The 19,982-nt window shown below is 39.6% G+C and overlaps 1 protein-coding gene across 4 annotated transcripts in view; it reads left to right on the forward strand.

Annotated features, from left to right (window-relative positions):
• The first annotated feature begins 2,983 nt into the window (after positions 1 to 2,983).
• KLHL5 (kelch like family member 5) overlaps positions 2,984 to 19,982 on the forward strand; it is a 78,910-nt gene continuing 61,911 nt past the window's right edge. Inside the window, exons 1-3 of one of the 4 annotated variants that reach the window (XM_058546902.1) lie at positions 3,174 to 3,228; positions 7,954 to 8,051; positions 9,015 to 9,134. The gene's annotated coding sequence lies outside the window, so the exon portion shown is untranslated. Of the gene's footprint in view, positions 3,229 to 7,953; positions 8,052 to 8,839; positions 9,135 to 19,982 lie in introns of those variants that run through there. The other 3 variants (XM_058546905.1, XM_058546903.1, XM_058546904.1) reach the window with 3 other exon arrangements.

Below are 19,982 nucleotides of genomic sequence, written 5' to 3' on the forward strand. Positions count from 1 at the left end.
TTGGAGATTCTCCTTCTAGGAATATGATCTGCTCAGATCTTTTAAAGCTCTATATTTTAATAGGAGATGATTTCACGTCAAAACATGGATAGCAATAGTACGGTTAAAAGTAATCCTAAATCCTCTGAAAGAGATCCCATTCCTGGGATCCAGATTTTGAACATACATACTGTATATAATGATATTTAAGCCTTTAATCCTCCCCACCCACACAACTGGTAATCAGAGCAGAAGATGAAAAGTCAAACCATTTCTTTATTAAGAGCATCCACACACTAGGATTAAGTTCTGTTTTCTATCAGTACTTTAATACTAAAATCATCTGAGCACTCACAAAGGACATTGTATGAGCACTCTCTATCAAGTCACCAGTAGAGTAATTAAATTTTAGGTTCGATTATTCCACTTCTAATCACTGCTATATTGTTTCATCTCAGGGAAAAATATTAAGACTTTGACAGCATTTATTGATCCATCATTACTCGCTGATTCTATGGATCCATTTATGGGCCAAGTTGTAAGATCGCAGCATAAATTCTTAGCTGTGAATGCTTCTTTAAATCCTGTTCCTTAGAGTATTGTCAGAATGAGAGATTAAAAACAGCCATTTTAAATTCTAATTTTAAATAGGGTAAAACTGGGCTGTATTTTAGACCTTAATATGTCTAAGTCATATAACTTAGTTATAAGATAAGTTGCATTAAAGCCCTTTGGCCATTTCAAGAAGGAATACAAGCTATCTTTCCTATTTTAAGTCATTCATTCATTCAAAAAATATTTGTTGAGTATCTACCATGTGACAGACACAGTAAGTAACAGACACTGGAGGTATAATGGTGAACTAAACAGACAAAATTCTGCTCTCATGGAGCTTACATTCCGGTGGAAGTAGAAAGATATATGTCAGTTGATGATAAGGGCTGAGAAATGAGGAGATGAGGGGACTGCAGTTGCAGGTTTACATAGGATAGTCAGGAAAGGTGACATGAAGGAAAAGGGAGACAGTTGTGTGAATAGCTAAGAGGCTTCCAGACAGAGGGACATGCAAAGGCTTCACTGGCAAGTGCTTGGTATGTTGGCAGAAGGGGAAGGAGTCCAGTGTGGGGAACAGCCTGAGAGCAAGCATGGCAGGAGCTGAGGCCAGCCGCAAGGTGTCAGATCAGGAGGGATGTTTTATTTGATTTGCTTTTATTAAAGCAAATAATGGAAAATGCAGATTAGTAAATCAAAGAGAATAGACTTCAGGACAAAACAAACAATATATTTAATGTGAAAAAAGGAGAGGATACATGGGAATTCTGGTTTCTTCAATTAGGATTCATTTTTTACTGCAATTGTAATCTGATTTGATTGCAAAGCTTTTCTAGTCTTTCTCACTATAAACCCAAAAGAAAAAGAATTAAAATTCCAAAACTGAACAACAAATAACTGAGAGGAAAAAAAAAAACAAAAACATGAGAAGAATGTCATTTGCTGTTAATGTGCACAAATGTTAACACTGAAAAATCAAGTGAGGGCTGAAAAATAGTACCAAATTCCAAAAATTCAGGCTATGGGTTTACACAACTGTCTTCTGTACTTAAAGACAATGCTACTGAAGTAATTTTTATCTAGGCATGTAGGTTTGATTGCAAAGTGTGTGTGGGGGGGTAGGGAGTCTCTTCCACAAGACTGATAAAAAAATGTATCCTGTGCTTTGTGGTTGGAGCCTTCGGTGGTAGATTTTGTGATGCATCACTTTCCTGGTTTAAACAGTTTTAAATTGGCCCATCCGCTTCCACGTCAACGCTTCATTGTTTTACATTATGTTGCTTTTCCTAACCACTTCGCCAAGTGGGAGTGTACAAAATAGACCTCTAAACAGATCTCCCAACCACCCCAGGCTGCTACCACAATTTGGCTGTTATTCTGCTAGTGATTTGATCCATCAATCTTCTGGACCACTTGCTTGCGTTGGATTTTCATTGTGGAGACATACTGAAGATCTCCTGAGCAAATGTCATTTTAGGGGAATGAGCACATTCAACCCTCACAGACGGGAGTAGTGAACACTGAATCCGCAAATAATGAGCATATGCATCACTTTGAGAATCAAAAGCAGGTGGATATTTCGTTTACACGTCACTCTGAGACAAGCTAAGGAAATCCTTTCCCTCCCTTATCCACCATGAGCTCCATGGGGGGATCTTAGCCGTTTTGCTCAAGATTGATTATGTGTTAACATATGTAAAGAGCCTTAGATTAGTGTTTGGTGCATAGGCGCGTGTTATTCTCAGCACTTAGCATATATTAGGAGTTTAATATACGTTGGCAAGAGGAATGAATAAAGAACCTACTTTTGTCGAATTCCTATTATTCCACCATTGGAAAACAACGATTACAGCCACAGTGTTGAGGATCATAACTGCTAGGGCACAACCCCACTACCTGGAGAACAATAATTATCAGATTGTTGCAAAGGGAAGAGTTGCAGGGGCTGGAGCAGAGAGGCAACTCTTGGTGAGTTCCCCCAAAGCTCTAGGACAATATAGTCCTTTCTCCAAGGAATCAAAACCACAGGCCCGCTCTCTGATCGCCTTCCAGCCCTGCAGAGGGACCTCTTCCTAAACTTCCACCCCCAGGAATTCCCCTTATCCCAGTTTCAAGGGGCGGGGAACAACCGGAATCTTTGTCAGGTCCGCCGCGCCCCGCCCCCTCCCCCAGAGCCCCGCCCCCTCCCCGAGAGCCCCGCCCAGCCTGACGTCCCCCTCCCCCCACGAGCTCCCCTCTCCGCCTCTTCCTCGCTCCCTCTTCCCCCGGCCTCGCCCGCGCCGGGGGGGAAGAGAAACTGCCAACCGGGCTGAGGCGGCGGTCTCCCGGGGCACCCGGCCCGGCGAGAAGGGGGCGGGGCCTGGCAGGAGGGGGCGGGGCGGGCAGCCGCTCGCGCCGCGCCGGGACTGACTGACGAGCTGGTCCCCGACCCCCACCCATTCGCCCGCCCGCCCGCCCCCTCCGGGGCTGCCTGAGGAGTTTGTTGCCCCAGGCCTGGTGCAGCCTGACCGAGGCGGAGTGGCGCGCTCAGGGCCGGCCGGCGCCGGGGGTGAGGCTGCCGGGAAGGGGTTGGGGGCGTCCGAGGGGCCGAGCATCCCTCTCCTCGGCCCGCCGGCGCCCGCCCCCCGCCTTCCCTCCTGCTCAGGCCTGGCCAGCCCGCCCCGCCGTGACCCCCGGCCGCCTCGGGAGCCCGACGCGGTAAGTGCGACTTCCTCCTCGGCGTCGGGGAGGGGGCGCGGCGGGCCGGCCGCGCGAAGAGGCCCGCCCCCGCGACCCCCGTGACGGGCCGCGGCGGCCCGAGTCCCGCGGGGCCCTCAGGAGGGGGCTCCCGGGCACCTCCGCCCGGAGCGGTGGGCCAGCGGGGCCCTCCCCCACGCGCCGGGGCTCGAACCCGGCCCGGCCTCCGCGCCGCGCCGCCCTCGAGTTGTGCGAAGTTGTGGACGCGAGGAGTGCGGCCGGCCGGCCGAGGCGCGGACTGCTGTCCGGAATCCTCGCTGCTTCCCCGCACTGGTCTACTAATAAAACAAACTGGAAACCATTTCGGATATTTTTTTCATTGTTACCCGCAGGCTGTCAGAATCTAAGTATTTGTTTTAAATAATTGCCTCACCCTCCGAGTGCGGAGCATCAGAAAGGGACTTGCTTTCAATACAAACCGGCATGTTGGTGGAAACTTTTTCATTTGGGCACTTCGGTGCCGACTCTGAGATCAAAAGCTGGCGAAGAAAGTTTGCTGTATCAGAGAGTAAAGCATTACTGCCGTCTTTATTATCGTTGCATTTGATTTCTTAAAATATTTTTGAATAGTTGATACGTCACAAAATTCAAAAGGTACGAAAGGGATATACAGAGTCTCTCTCCCCACCCACCCCTGCACCCCCAAGCCAACCAGTATTACCAGTTTCTTGTGCATCCTTCCAGAGAGTATGTATATGCAAATACTCTTCTTTCTTTAAAAAATGAAACTTGTATATTAAGTAAAGTGCCTGGTAGTTACTGGCACCCAATAAATGGTAATTCTCCTTCCGTTTAGAAAACAGTTTGTCTTTTTGGTTATTAGACCAGTGAAAAAACAATGGTTTTTTCTGGTTTTAAGCGTTTGCAGATTTGACTATTGTGAATGTGTGTTCTGTTTATATATTCTTTCTCTAATATATATTCTATGTTGTCATAACTATGTGACTACTTTTACACGAAGGTGATACACTGATATTTCTGGGTAATGGGGCAGATGGGGAGAAATCAATATGAAATTGTAAGAAGATAGGACTTAATAGATAGATAGTTCTAAAAATAATTTGAAACAACTTGATGTCCTTAGTACAATAGGGTAAAACAAAACTAAATGAGAAAATTGAGGCAGAGCAGGGGGAAAAAACACAAAGTCAAGGGAAAAGATAAAACCAAGTGCATACTATAAGATCCTGTATTGGAGGTGAGTCACGGTTTTGGCTCTGGGCTTCCTAGCAGCCAGGAAAAAAAAGAGAGAGAGAGAGAGGAACAAAGTAAGTTGCAGTGTGTGTCTAATTCCAAGATAAAAACAAACCAATTCTTCTGCCTAAGCAGGGCATTTTCTAGTAATGAGCTGTGAGAGGAACATTTTCTCATGGACCCTAATAAAAAGGAGGATTGTGTGATGCAGTTGACAACATCTTTAAAATATCCCTGCAGAAAATAATGAATCTTGGACAACAGTGTTCTTCAATATAGGGCAATAATAAAACTCTGTAAAGATAAGTTTTCTGAAGGCTTAACTGGATCCATTCATAACCATTTAGAATTACTTAGACCAGTATTTCCCAAACCATGTTCTAAGGAATGAGAAATCAATAGTTTATTTCTTGAAATAAGATTCTGAGCTCAAGTAAGTTTGAGATAGCTGAGCTGGATAAATCTCAATAGTTTTTTACTCAATTTTTTGGCTAATGTTCAAGTTTACTCTTTTAAAGGGGGATATATTTTGTGACCTTTTCCAAATTTATTTGAATATAGAACACAAGTTGAGAACCACTAAACCTATAGAAATGGATGAATTTCTTATCCTTTAGGCAATTCTTCATGAGTATTTCTTATAACAGATTTGATAAGAATTGGAGAGCAAAGAGTTTGAGTTTAGCCAATTTGGTAAGAACCAAAGTGAAGATAATCTAAAAGTCAGAATTATATACACACTGTATATCAAAGAAAAAGGCTACTTTCCCCCTGAATTCTTTCATGGTTCTTCATTGCTTTGCAAGTTGGCTATTGGACCAAGTGATCTCTAGGAATTCTTCTTGCCCTGTGCTTCGGGGTACTCAGGGTCATGAATTAGATTAGGTTTAGACAAGTAGAATTCCTTAAAGAATTTTAAACAATTCCTTTAATTGTTCTTGGATGTAACTGTGTGATTAACATGTGCTTTTTATCACAAACAGTGTTGGTACTATTAATTTACTATCAAATCCTGGAATTCTGTGGCTGTAAGAGACCTTAGAAAGCATGGTACATAGTGGAAAGAGCAGGGGATTTGAAGACAGAAAATCTGGGGTTGAGCCACTAATGTGCAGGGTTGTTTCCAGCAAGTTTATGAACCCCTATGACTCTGTTTCCTTATTTGTAAAATTAAAATGATGACAGCACACAATTCATTCAATAGATTTTGAAAGTCTAATAGGTACTGGGTAGTAGAAAAACAGCTTTAAGGGCACAAATGAAATAATGTATCAAGAATCCTTTACTGTCTAAATTTTTTCCATTCCTGAGTGCAGATGGCAAGAGTTTGGAGGGCAAGGAATATCACCTTAGCCAAATGTATTTGGTCCCTGAGTTTCAGATAGTAAGTAGTGAGAGTTGACAGAATGAGGAATTGGTCCAAAAATTTGTCTGACTCCATTCAGTTCCTATGTTTGGGATTTGAGAGTTTGGATAGTGAGAGACACTTCTATAAGAAAGTGTTCTATAATGATGCGTTGCTATACATATGTTACCATTCTGAAGACAAATTGAGGGCCAGAACTATTCAGTGTTTTCACCCCATTTATGACAGAGGGGTTTGCTGAGTATATCAAGTAGAGTAGATTATGCTATACCAAAAACTCTCACATCTTAGTGGTTTAAGACAACAAAGGTTTATTTCATAAATCACACCACTTGTACAATTAGGGTCAGCAGAGGAGCTCTCTTCCAGGTAGTCATTTGGAGCCCCAGGTTGTCAGAGGCTCCATCTCAACACGTGCTTCCACCATTGTTAGGGCAAGGGAAAAGATGTGATGAATTGCACATTGGTGCTTAAAGGCTTCTACCTGGAAGTGACACATGGAACTTCCACTGACGTTTCATTGGCCAAACAAGTCATGACTACACCCAACTTCAAGGAGGTAGAGAAATGCAATTCTATCATGTGCCCAGAAGGAGGAGAACTGGAATAGTCCCTGGACAGTCTTAATGACTACACTAAGCAGGCTTTATAGTCCTGTGAGTTAACATAAAGTCTGAATAAATCAAATCCAAATTATGTTTTCAAATGTTCTATTTAGAGAATAGAAAATAGAAATTTTTTTTGTATATATATATGTGTGTTTAATCACAGAATTATGCTAGTGAGAATTATAAAGAACATCTTTTATTAATTAGAAGTGAAATGTTTTTGAAAACTTCACAATTAGACATACTATTTTGACCAAATGCATTTCATTCTTTTTGAATTACAGGTCAATTCAATAAACATTTATTAAATGTTATGTGGATAAGGCACCGTGTTAGATCCTGTGAGAATAAAAGATGAATGGGAAGTTTACAACCCTAATAGAAAATAGCTATAACAGTTTTCTCTTTCCCTTTCTCTTTAAAACAACATTAACAGAATCTTTTAGTATGATAAAACTTGATTATGTATAGATATACTGGTATACTTTGCCCCTAACCACCTTTTTTGGTCTTAGGGATTTTTTGGTGACAAATTACTTTAAACTAGCTTAAACAAAAAGAGTATTTTGTTAGAAGAGGGGTATAGCTTTATGTCACAGAGTCCAAGGGCCGGAAGTGCAGTTGAGTCTCAGAAGCAATAACAGAAAGTTAGGAGCTGGGGCTGCTTTCCCTCTCCAGGTCTATATGATTTCTTGCCAGTGTCTCTCCCTGCACGTATACTCTTTTTCTCTGTTGACTGGTTTTCTCTGTTTTGCTGTTAGATGCGTATTTTAACCTAAGAGTTCACATACTTAAAGGAAACTAACTAGAGCCTTTAGCAATTCCAGAAGAACTAAATTTTTTCTAAGTACCACATCTTGGTTAGTTTTTAAGTTAACCACTATCAGAGTTTGGAAATAATAGGGTTGGCCATGAAGTATGACAAGGTAAGGTAACTTTGTGATAGAGAAGGAAGCAGTTCTAATAGTTTGAGATTAAAGAAACCTGTGATGCTGTTGAAAGTTCCACTACACAATTACCATCAGCTTGCAAATTCTAGTGGGACAGGCTGATTAGGATAATCAGGATAGGAAGGTAGAACTGGAACTGACTTGTAGCAACAATATCCCCTCCCTGAACACTGGCAAACGCCATCTCCATTGTAATCCTTTCGTCCATCCCTTCTCCCTCTCCCGAGGTACAGATTACTAAATTGTCTAACCCTTGCAACACCTGCTTTTGATGCTGATACAGGGCTCCCTGGCTTCTCTCCAAGGCTTATAATGCAGGAACAAGGGAGCATTTAATATACCACCTCGCTCTGCTCTTTTCTACTATCCAAATTGGTCTGAACACTGGACATTTTACACTTTAATATGCTGTTGCCATATCTCTCCACCAACTTAACCTATTTTTATTCTCAATAAATTTCCATTCTTTTTCAGTAAGCTGTGTATAGTTAGTTTCTTTTAGCAAAGTTCCCTTGCGTTCTTTACCTATGCAGTATGTCCTTTCTTTCTGGTTGAAAAATATCCACAGCTTCACCTCAGCAGATGGCTGAACGAATGGACCTGGGAGAGGTAGTATATGTTACCTGAAAGAGGGGATCCCCAGAAAAAGAATAACAACAGAGGAAGGTGAGTAAAAGCTGTGTAAGAGAGTAAGTGGGATTTGTCAGGGATGTATGTGAGGCTAAAAGAGCAGACGAAATGGGGAAGGGGTTTGGGTGCAAATAGTAGAACATCTGGAATGTCATTCTAAGACCTTATTATACTCTTGCTGCTGTGCCAATGAACAGGTCTTCTTAGGTTCAACTAAACCTTCAGATTCACAAAACTACTGTAGGCTTGTTTACTCAGAAGGATATCAGACAGGAACTACAGTTTGCCAGCAAGGCAGCATCAAATGTTCTTATCAGGGCCTGTGATCCTCACAGCAGTCCATGTAACCAGTTCGTATAGCCATCTGGGAGATCGCTCCAAGTGAAAGCTCAGGGGCAAGGAGGTAAAGCTCACATCAGGCAGGTGCAGGAGCTGCCTTGGCGTAAAAAAATCTCATGTCCCACAGGAGACAGTATCTGTTATACAACTCTGTAGACTTAGGTGCCAGGGTCCCTGCAAGAGATGAGCCAATTACAAGAGCCGTCGCACTCAGGGAAGTTAAAACTGTGGCTTCCTATGAGGTGTATATACTTCATTTATAGTTCCTCTGAGTCCGGATACAAATTTACTAATCATTTTTACTATAAGCAATGTTAACCTAGTAACATAGTTGACATAGCTACCTCTATTAGATTGTCAGGGGAACAGAGCTAAGAGAGTTTAACTGAAGGTTAAATGAAGAAGGGAAAAAGATTTTAACTCTACTCTCACTAGTATTATCCACAGTGTCTCCCATAGTTCTTTTCATTTGGGAAGTATTCACTAATATTCATTTTGCTTCCTCTGATGTATTGTGTTTTAACTCTTTTTATGATGGAAAAAGTGTGAAATAGGAAGAATTTGAGAGCAAGGTAAGGCTGGAAAGATAGGCAAGGACTACTAGATTGTTAAAAACACTGAGTTCCATACTAATGATCTTGGCTTTTATTTATCTTGTAGGTGATCAAAAACAAACAAACAAACGTTTTAAGTATGAGTGATATGGTCGAGAATTGTACTTTGGAAGGTTACTTTGGCTGTCGTGGAGAGTGGACTAGAGGAGCTTTAAACTTGAGGCTGGTTGGTTCATTTCTACTTAATATGTGCCTTTCTTTGGGGAGATATTTCTCTGATAAGCAGAAAGAAGGAATACCCAGTTCTGTGCTCTCCAGGAGTTTAGAATTGCTGGATAGGTGCAGCATGGTCTTTTGGAGGCCCCTGACCCAGTTTGTCCTTTTAAATTTGTCAGCCCACCCCCCAACTCCCTCATAGGAGATTGGGAGTTAGGAAGGACTGCTCTGAACTGCCTCCTAAGAGGACTGGAGTAACACTAAGAAGTAATTCTAGCCTTCCCTGGTCTCCACTGATCCCCATTTGACTCACTAGCATGCCTTACTTTGCTTTTGGCTGGAGTTAAATTATAGAACAGTCTTTTAGTGGCTTTTTTCTTTTTTTACGTCTAGTTGTAGGGCAAGCCAGAGTTTCTTTAATGGTTAACTGGTTTAATTAACATTTGTAGTGATTAACTATTTCTAATTACGGGCAGCTGAGAAGCAGAGTGCTTCTCATTTTTCTCCTCTCTGTTGCTTGCGTTGTCTTTACTACCTTTCCTTATCTGACTTGCACTGTTCTATCTAATATAAATATATAATTTATAAAATCTGATGGGTCTTGCAGCAGAATCAAGTTCATTTGTGATTGGTTCATTATGTGTTCAGAGAACCCAGGCAATTTTGTTTGATTATATTTGTGTCTAGAGAGGACTGATTCATTACTTTTTTCCCCTCCATTACCATAAAGCCACACAGAAGACAAACACTTACTGGATTTGGTTCAGGTCAGTAAAAGACAAAATCATGGTTATCTGGATTATTACTTTTTATGGCTCATAGGCAGTTGGGTGTCTCAGCACATGCCAAACATAAAGGATCAGACAGGAATTTAGCAGTGGTTTGCCACCATCCTTATGGTATTACGATTTTCATCCTTGTGCCACAGCAAATATATACTTCAGTTCACAAAATCCAAGGAGTGCGTGGCAAGGAAATCTTTCGTTTTTACCTGTCATCAAGTCAAAGAGCTATTTTATTTTTTTATTTTTATTTTATTTTGCTATCAATGAGTATTTTTTTTATTGCAGTAACATTGGTTTATAACATTATATAAATTTCAGGTGTACATCATTATACTTCTATTTCTGCATAGATTACATCATGTTCACCACCCAAAGACTAATTACCATCCATCACCACACACATGTGCGTAATCACCCCTTTCACCAACCTCCCTCCCCCCTTCCGCTCTGGTAGCCACCAATCTAATCTCTGTCTTTATGTGTTTGTTTGTTGTTGTTTTTATCTTCTACTTATAAGTGAGATCATACAGTATTTGACCTACCTCTGACTTATGTTGCTTAGCATAATACCGTGAATGTCCATCCATGTTGTCACAAATGGCTGGATTTCATCATTTCTTATGGCTGAGTAGTATTCCATTGTTATATATACCACATCTTCTTTATCCATTCGTCCCCTGATGGGCACTTAGGTTGCTTCCAAGTCTTGGCTATTGTGATTAATGCTGCAGTGAACACAGGGGTGCATGTATCTTTATGGATGCGTGTTTTCATGTTCTTTGGATAAACACCCAGCAGTGGAATAGCTGGATCGTATAGTAGTTCTATCCTTAATTTTTTGAGGAATCGCCATACTGTTTTCCATAGTGGCTGCACCAGTTTGCACTCCCACCAAGAGTGTGTGAGAGTTCCCTCTGTCCACATCCTCTCCAACACTTGTTGTTTCCTGTCTTGTTTTTTTTGTTTTTTTTTTTTTTTGGTGAGGAAGATTAGCCCTGAGCTATCTGTTGCCAATCCTTCTGTTTTTGCTGAGGAAGATTGGCCCTGGGCTAACATCCATGCCCATCTTCCTCTACTTTGTATGGGACGCCGCCACAGCATGACTTGATAAATGGTGTGTGGATCCGATCCTGGGATCCAAACCTGTGAACCCTGGGGCCACTGAAGCAGAGCGTGTGCACTTAACCACTCCGCCACCAGGCGGGCCCCTCCCGTCTTGTTAATTATAGCCATTATTACGGGAGTGAGGTGATATCTCATTGTAGTTTTGATTTGCATTTCCCTGATAGTTAATGATGTTGTGCATCTTTTCATGTGCCTGTTGACCATCTATATATCTTCTTTGGAGAAATGTCTGTTCAGGTCTTTTGCCCATTTTTTAATTGTGTTGTTAGGTTTTTTTGTTGTTGAGATGTATGAGTTCTTTATATATTTTGGATGTTAACTACTTATCAGGTATATGGTGTACAAATATCTTCTCCCACTTGTTAGGTTGTCTTGTCATTTTGTTGGTGGTTTCCTTTGCTGTGCAGAAGATTTTTAGTTTGATGTAGTCCCATTTGTTTATTTTTTCTGTTGTTTCCCTTGCCTGGTCAGACATGCTACTTGAAAATATGTTGCTAAGACCGATGTCAAAAAGCATACTGGCTATGTTTTCTTCTAGAAGTTTCATGGTTTCAGGTCTTACATTCAAGTCTTTAATCCATTTTGAGTTAATTTTTGTGTATGGTGTAGGATAATGGTCTACTTTCATTTTTTTGGCATGTGGCTGTCCAGTTTTCCCAGCACCATTTGTAGAAGATACTTTCCTTTCTCCATTGCATGTTCTTGGCTCCTTTGTCGAAGATTAGCTGTCCATAGATGTGTGGGTTTATTTCTGGACTCTTGATTCTGTTCCGTTGATCTGTGTGTCTGTTTTTGTGCAAGTGCTATGCTGTTTTGGTTACTGTAGCTTTGTAGTACATTTTGAAATCAGGGAGTGTGATACCTCCAGCTTTGTTCTTTTTTCTCAGGATTGCTTTGGCTATTCGGGGTCTTTTGTTGTTCCATATAAATTTTAGGATTCTTTGTTCTATTTCTGTGAAAAATGTTGTTGGAACTTTGATAGGGATTGCATTGAATCTATAGATTACTTTAGGAAGTATGGACATTTTAACTATGTTAATTCTTCCAATCCAAGAGCACGGAATATCTTTCCATTTCTTTGTGTCTTCAATTTCTTTCAACAATGTTTTATACTTTTCAGTGTATAGATCTTTCACCTATTTGGTTAAGTTTATTCCTAGGTATTTTATTCTTTTTGTTGCAATTGTAAATGGGATTGTATTCTTTTTTTTTTTTTTGGTGAGGAAAATCAGCCCTGAGCTAACATCCATGCCAATCCTCCTCTTTTTGCTGAGGAAAACTGGCCCTGAGCTAACATCTGTTGCCAGTCCTCCTCTTTTTTCTCCCCAAAGCCCCAGTAGATAGGTGTATGTCATAGTTGCACATCCTTCTAGTTGCCGTATGTGGGACGCTGCCTCAGCATGGCCAGATGAGCGGTGCGTCAGTGCGCGCCCGGGATCCGAACCCGGGCCATAGCAGAGTGTGCGCACTTAACTGCTAAGCCACGGGGCCGGCCCCTATTCTTCATTTTGCTAATGTGGTGTCTCACATTGATTGATTTGCAGATGTTGAACCATCCCTGCATCCCTGGAATAAATCCCACTTGATCGTGGTGTATGATTTTTTAATGTATTATTGTATTCAATTTGGTAGTATTTTGTTGAGGATTTTTGCATTGATGTTCATCAGTGATCTTGGCCTGTAATTTTCTTTTTATGTGTTGTCCTTGTCTGGTTTTGGTATCAGGGTAATGTTGGCTTTGTAGAATGAGTTAGGAAGCTTCCCCTCCTCTTCAGTTTTTTGGAAGAGTTTGAGAAGGAGAGGTATTAAGTCTTCTTTGAATGTTTGGTAGAATTCACGAGGGAAGCCGTCTGGTCCTGGACTTTTATTTTTGGGAAAGTTTTTGATTACTGTTTCAATCTCTTCACTGGTGATCAGTCTATTCAAATTCTCTGTTTCTTCTTGACTCAGTTTTGGAAGGTTGTATGATTCTAAGGATTTATCCATTTCTTCTAGATTATCCAATTTGTTGGCATATAGCTTTTTGTAGTACTCTCTTATAATCTTTTGTATTTCTGAGGTGTCCATTGTAATTTCTCCTCTTTCATTTCTGATTTTATTTATTTGAGCCTTCTTTCTTTTTTTCTTGGTGAGTCTGGCTAACAGTTTGTCAATTTTGTTTATCTTTTCAAAGAACCAGCTCTTGCTTTCGTTGATTTTCTTCTCTTGTTTTTTAAGTCTCTATTTCATTTATTTCTGCTCTGATTTTTATTATTTCCCTCCTTCTACTGATTTTGGGCTTTGTTCTTTTTCCAGTTCCTTTAGGTACACTGTTAGATTGTTTATTTGATTTTTCTTGTTTGTTGAGGTAGGCCTCTATTGCTATAAACTTCTCAAAGGGCTATTTTAAAATGTAAATATTTTGTTATAATCATGCTATGGTCTTCATAGTATCAACTGTGATAACTTTTATAGATGAGTTGGTGGATAAAAAGGCCATCTATTATTAATTTAGCTAATTTTTTTTGACCTTTAATATTTTTTTATTGATGTTTTAATAGTTTTTAACATTGTGAAATTTTGGGTTGCACATTTTTGTTTGTCCATCACCATATATATGTCTCCCTTCACCCCTTGTGCCCACTCCCCACCCCCATTGCCCCTGGTAACCACAGTACAGTTTTCTTTGTCCATGTGTTGGTTTATATTCCACATATGAGTGAGATCATACAGTGTTTGTCTTTCTCTTTCTGGCTTACTTCACTTAACATAATACCCTCCAGGCCCATCCATGTTGTTGCAAATGGGACGATTTTGTCTTTTTTTATGGCTGAGTAGTATTCCATTGTATATATATACCACATCTTCTTGATCCAGTCGTCAGTCGAGGGACACTTAGGTTGCTTCCACTTCTTGGCTATGGTGAATAATGCTGCAATGAACATAGGGGTGCTTAAGCCTCTTTGGATTGTTGATTTCAGGTTCGTTGGATAGATTCCCAGTAGTGGGATGCCTGGGTCATAGGGCATCTCTATTTTTAATTCTTTGAGGAATCCCCATACCATTTTCCATAGAGGCTGCACCAGTTTGCATTCCCACCAGCTGTGTATGAGGGTTCCTGTTTCTCCACCTCCTCTCCAACATTTGTTGTTTTTTGTCTTGGTGATTATAGCCATTCTAACGGGCATGAGGTGATATCTTAGTGTAGTTTTGATTTGCATTTCCCTGATGATTAGTGATGTTGAACATCTTTTCATGTGCCTATTGGCCATCTGTATATCTTCTTTGGAGAAGTGTAATTTAGCTAATTTTTTAAATGTTGCTTGCACTACTATCAGATATTAGTACTGATAGGCAGTTGAGGGATGAAAAGGTACTTTTGATGTTAATGTGGGTCAGCACTTTGCCCTATAAGAAATAGTGACAGAAATTGGGAGGGAGCCAAGTGGGAAGAAATCTGTGAGGCACTTATACTTGGTGCCATTTTGACATTTAATTGCAATTATGATGAACTTAACAGTGTTTTTGTTATATTAGGAATGATGTGTTCTTTAAGTACTCTTTTTTTTCTTTTTTGCTCCCTTATTTTCTTTTAGTTTGGTCAGATCTTTTTGGTAAAGAATTTAAGTCTGCTCTACTACTCTCTCCTAGATATCTAACTTTGTACAAATCAACTATTTGTGCATTTAGTTGTACAAATATTGCAAATGAGAATTTGCAAACTGCAAATGAGAATATTTTGAAAGCTAGAAGCAGTGTGGCGTACTTGAAAGTATATGGTCTTTAGAGTTAGTCCTGGATTCACATTGTACCCTACTACTCACCAGATATATGTAACCTCACTTCACTTCAGTGTCCTCATCTGTAATAGGAGCAGGGAAATGACCCCTGTTTGCCCGAGTTTTTGTGGCAACCAAATGCCCCATTCAGTGTAAAGTATTTCACATATTATTGTGCACATTCAGGCACTCAGGAAATAGTAGTTGCTGTTACAAATCCAGATCTTGACTCAATACTTGCACATACTACTTACTGAATCCCATTTTGCTGAAGAGAAAACTGAAGATGAAGAAGGTGAAGTGATTTGCCCAAATTATACAGCCATCTGGTGAGTGGCTTAGCTATTGACTCAGGCTCTTTCTGCTGTATCACTTAGGCCACCATTGTGATAATGTGGGAAAATAACAGCAGAAGCACCCTCGACCAACTACCTCTGAACTGACTTATAACTTTAACCTAATGCACTCTCTTCCCTCTGTCAAATGTACTTACTGATCCTAAGGGCCAGCTGAATGTTCATGGCCAAGTAGGCTGCTCCAGAGTAGACGTGCACACCTCTGTGCTTACCTTTTGAGTTGGGTACTTACCAAAAGTTGGTTGTGTTTATTCACAAACCTGTTTTTAACAGTTATGCTTGTTATAATAACTATAAAACGTTAGTGAACATGTAAATTAATGAGAGTATAAGAAAAAAGTTCTTTCTTTGAAAATTAAGTTGAATGCTTTGGGACATCTCAAAATAAGTGAGTTATTAACAAATGTGGTGTCAAATTGGATGAAGGCTGGGTAACTATAAAAGACAGAAGGGGAGATTGTCAAAGTCTAAAGCAGTGCCTGTCAAAGTCCATGGACCAGCTAACTGGTCTTTAGACTATTCGTGGTTCTCAGGGAAATGAGCTCACAGAGGAATGTAAATTAACTACATCACTAAGGACACTGTTTGGTTCAGCTGACATTTTTCATAGTAAGACTTTCTCCTTGAAGGAAGCAATGTATTAATTTATATTCTGGCACAGCTTTTTATCTCATGGTGGACAGGCCAGTGGTCTAATGGATTCTGTATTCATATTCTTTCAGAAGTGTTTTTAAGTTCTCTCTCCATTTATAGAAACCACAGAGGAGATCATAGGTGATGGATCATTGTGGGCATGGCTTATGCAAGAAAGAGGACTCAAACTCAGTAGAAGGCCCATAACACATATATGGCATTAACCTTATATGAAAAGATTTGTGAATGAATATGCATTATGTGTTTCAGTTAAACTCTTTAAGGATATATAAATATAATTTTTATGATTACTGACTTTTTCGTTTGATGGACTAACTATGGGTTTCATGTGACAAGGGGGATTTTACTGTGCTCAGAGTTCCAGATTGACTGGAATATCTGTCGCTGAAATATCTTTAACATCCATCCGCCTTTCAGATCTCATTGCTACCAGCCAAGGTTAACTCTTTCACCTTGAAGAGTTTTCTAAGCGATTGATGGTATCTTCCCTTGCAAATCCGTTCTTCACTGTTGCCAAATTAATTCTTTTGAGGCATACCTCTAAGTCTTCAACTCAAGAACCTCATTATCTCCCAAATAAAGGATATACTTACTTCTTGATAATTCAGTAAGGATTTCATTCAAGACCCTCTTCTGCTAGATTTTAAGATCTTTCAAATCAAGGTCTGTGCCATTAATATATTCTTTGATTTAAATTCAGTAAATATTTGAATGCTATGCACTACAGAGGTTGTTAGGAATATAGTGGTCCCTGCCTTGATGGATTTTACTACCTATTTTCTCATCTTTGTGTTGTTTCTACATTGTTGTTAGTGCCCTCCAGTCAATTCCGACTCCTAGCGACCCTGTGTACAGTAGAGTGGAACCCTGCCTAGTTTTTTGCGCCGTCCTCTCACTTTCCAGGGTGTAATGAGACAGTGCTCCACTGCTGTTCATAGGATTTTCATGGCCAATTTTTTCAGAAGTGGGTGGCCAGGTCCTTCTTCCTAGTCTGTCTTAGTCTGGAAACTCCACTGACACCTGTCCACCATGGGTGACTCTGCTGGTACCAGTGGCATAGCTTTCAGCATCACAGCAACATGCAGCCGCCAGGGGTGATGTGGTTCCCTGACCGGGAAACAAACCCTGGCCTTGGCGGTGCGAGTGCTGGATCTTAACCATTACACCACCAGGGCTGGCTTCTTTTTGCATACAGAACAAATATTTGTTGAATTTACATAATCCCGGCCTTTTTTGCATTTGTAATGTTTTCTTTTTATGAGGTTGGAAGAGAGGTACAGAATATCTGATGTATTTCTGGAATTAAAGTTAAAAGTAAATCTGTAATTTTTTCTAATATGAGTAAATAATTAACTGATATTTTCTGCCATCATACATTTTTAAATGTTAGCGGAATTTAAATGTTAGTGAATTATATTAATTTTCAAATTTTTAAAAAAAGCCAAATTCTGATAAAAGATCTAATTTGGCAAAGTTTTAAAAATATCCTGGAACCACCAAATTTTAAAGGGTTTAAAATCGTGTATTGTAACTCATTCTTTTTATGGTTGAGGAAAAACTTAGGGAGATGAAGCACTGCTGGATTAGCACAGTAAAATTAGTTCTTGATGTGTTTCGTGCAGTATATATTACACACTTAAAACTATAGGAATACGTCCATTAAAATAGATTACTCATAAAACAGTACTGTTGTCTTAAAAACTGTATGTGAGCTTAATACCCCACTTACATCAATGGATAGATCATCCAGACAAAAAGTCAATAAAGAAATAGTAGACTTAAATGAAAAACTGGACGAGATGGACCTAGTAGACATATACAGAGCACTCCATCCAAAAACAGCTGACTACACATTCTTCTCAAGCGCACATGGAACATTCTCAAGGATAGACCATATGTTGGGAAACAAAGCAAGCCTCAATAAATTTAAGAAGATTGAAATCATAACAAGCATCTTTTCAGACCATAATGCTATGAAACTGGAAATGAACCACGAAAAAAAAACTGGGAAAGTGACAAAAATGTGGAGATTAAACAACACGCTACTGAACAACCAATGGATCACTGATGAAATTAAAGGAGAAATCAAAAACTATCTGGAAACAAACGAAAATGAAAATGTGCCATACCAAACCATATGGGATGCAGCAAAAGCGGTCCTGAGAGGGAAACTCATAGCGATACAAGCCCACCTTAACAAACAAGAAAAAGCCCAAATAAGCAACCTTAAATTACACCTAACAGAACTAGAAAAAGAAGAACAAACAAAGCCCAAAGTCAGCAGAAGGAGAGAAATAATAAAAATCAGAGCAGAAATAAATGAAATTGAGACCAAAAAAACAGTGGAAAGGATTAATGAAACAAAGAGTTGGTTCTTTGAGAAGATAAACAAAATCGACAAACCTTTAGCCAGGCTTACTAAGAAAAAAAGAGAAAAGGCTCAAGCAAATAAAATTAGAAATGAAAGAGGAGAAATTACAATGGATACCACGGAAATACAGAGGATTATGACAGAATACTATTAGAAATTATATGCCAGCAAATTGGACAATCTAGAAGAAATGGATAAATTCCTAGACTCATACAACCTCCCAAAACTGAACCAAGAGGAAATGGAGAATCTGAATAGACAAATCACAAGTAAAGAGATTGAAATAGTAATCAAAAACCTCCCAAAAAATAAAAGTCCAGAACCAGATGGCTTCTCCGGTGAATTTTACCAAACATTCAAAGAAGATTTAATAGCCATCCTTCTCAAACTATTCCAAAAAATAGAGGAAGATGGAATACTTCCTAAATCATTCTACGAGGCCAACATCACCCTGATACCAAAGCCAGACAAAGACAATACAAAGAAGGAACATTACAGGCCAGTATCACTGATGAACATAGATGCAAAAATCCTCAACAAAATATTGGCAAACCGAATACAACAATACATTAAAAAGATCATACACCATGATCAAGTGGGATTTATACCAGGGACGCAGGGATGGTTCAACATCCGCAAATCAATCAACGTGATACATCACATCAACAAAACGAAGAATAAAAACCACATGGTCATCTCACTAGACGCAGAGAAGGCATTTGACAAGATACAATATCCATTTATGATAAAAACTCGCAACAAAATGGGAATAGAAGGAAAGTACCTCAACATAATAAAGGCTATTTATGACAAACCCACAGCCAACATCATACTCAACGGGGAAAGACTGAAAGCCATTCCTCTGAGAACAGGAATGAGGCAGGGCTGCCCACTCTCACCACTCCTGTTCAACATAGTACTGGAGGTTTTGGCCAGAGCAATTAGGCAAGAAAAAGGAATAAAAGGAATCCAAATAGGTAACGAAGAAGTGAAACTCTCACTATTTGCAGATGACATGATTTTATATATAGAAAACCCTAAAGAATCCGTTGGAAAACTATTAGAAATAATCAACAACTACATCAAAGTCACAGGGTACAAAATCAGTCTACAAAAATCAGTTGCATTTCTGTATGCTAATAATGAGCTAACAGAAAGAGAGCTCAAAAAGATAATACCATTTACAATTGCATCAAAAAGAATAAAATACCTAGGAATAAATCTTACCAAGGAGGTGAAAGACCTATACAATGAGAACTACAAGACATTATTGAAAGAAATCGATGATGACGTAAAGAAATGGAAAGATATCCCATGCACGTGGATTGGAAGAATAAACATAGTTAAAATTTCTATATTACCTAAAGCAATCTACAGATTCAATGCAATCCCAATCAGAGTCGCAATGACATTCTTCATAGAAATAGTAAAAGAATACTAAAATTCATATGGGGCAACAAAAGGCCCTGAATAGCTAAAGCAATCCTAAGAAAAAAGAACAAAGCTGGAGGCATCACAATCCCTGACTTCAAAACATACTAGAAAGCAATAGTAATCAAAACAGCATGGTACTGGTACAAAAACAGACACACAGATCAATGGAACAGAATTGAAAGCCCAGCAATAAAACCACACATATACAGACAGCTAATTTTTCACAAAGGAGCTAAGAACATACAATGGAGAAAGGAAAGTCTCTTCAATAAATGGTGTTGGGAACACTGGACAGCCACATGCAAAAGAATGAAAGTGGACCATCTGCTATCGCCATTCACAAAAATTAACTCAAAATGGATCAAAGACCTGAAG

The sequence above is a fragment of the Diceros bicornis genome, chromosome 8 (genome assembly GCF_020826845.1).
Source record: "Diceros bicornis minor isolate mBicDic1 chromosome 8, mDicBic1.mat.cur, whole genome shotgun sequence".
NCBI classification, from domain to species: Eukaryota; Metazoa; Chordata; class Mammalia; order Perissodactyla; family Rhinocerotidae; genus Diceros; species Diceros bicornis.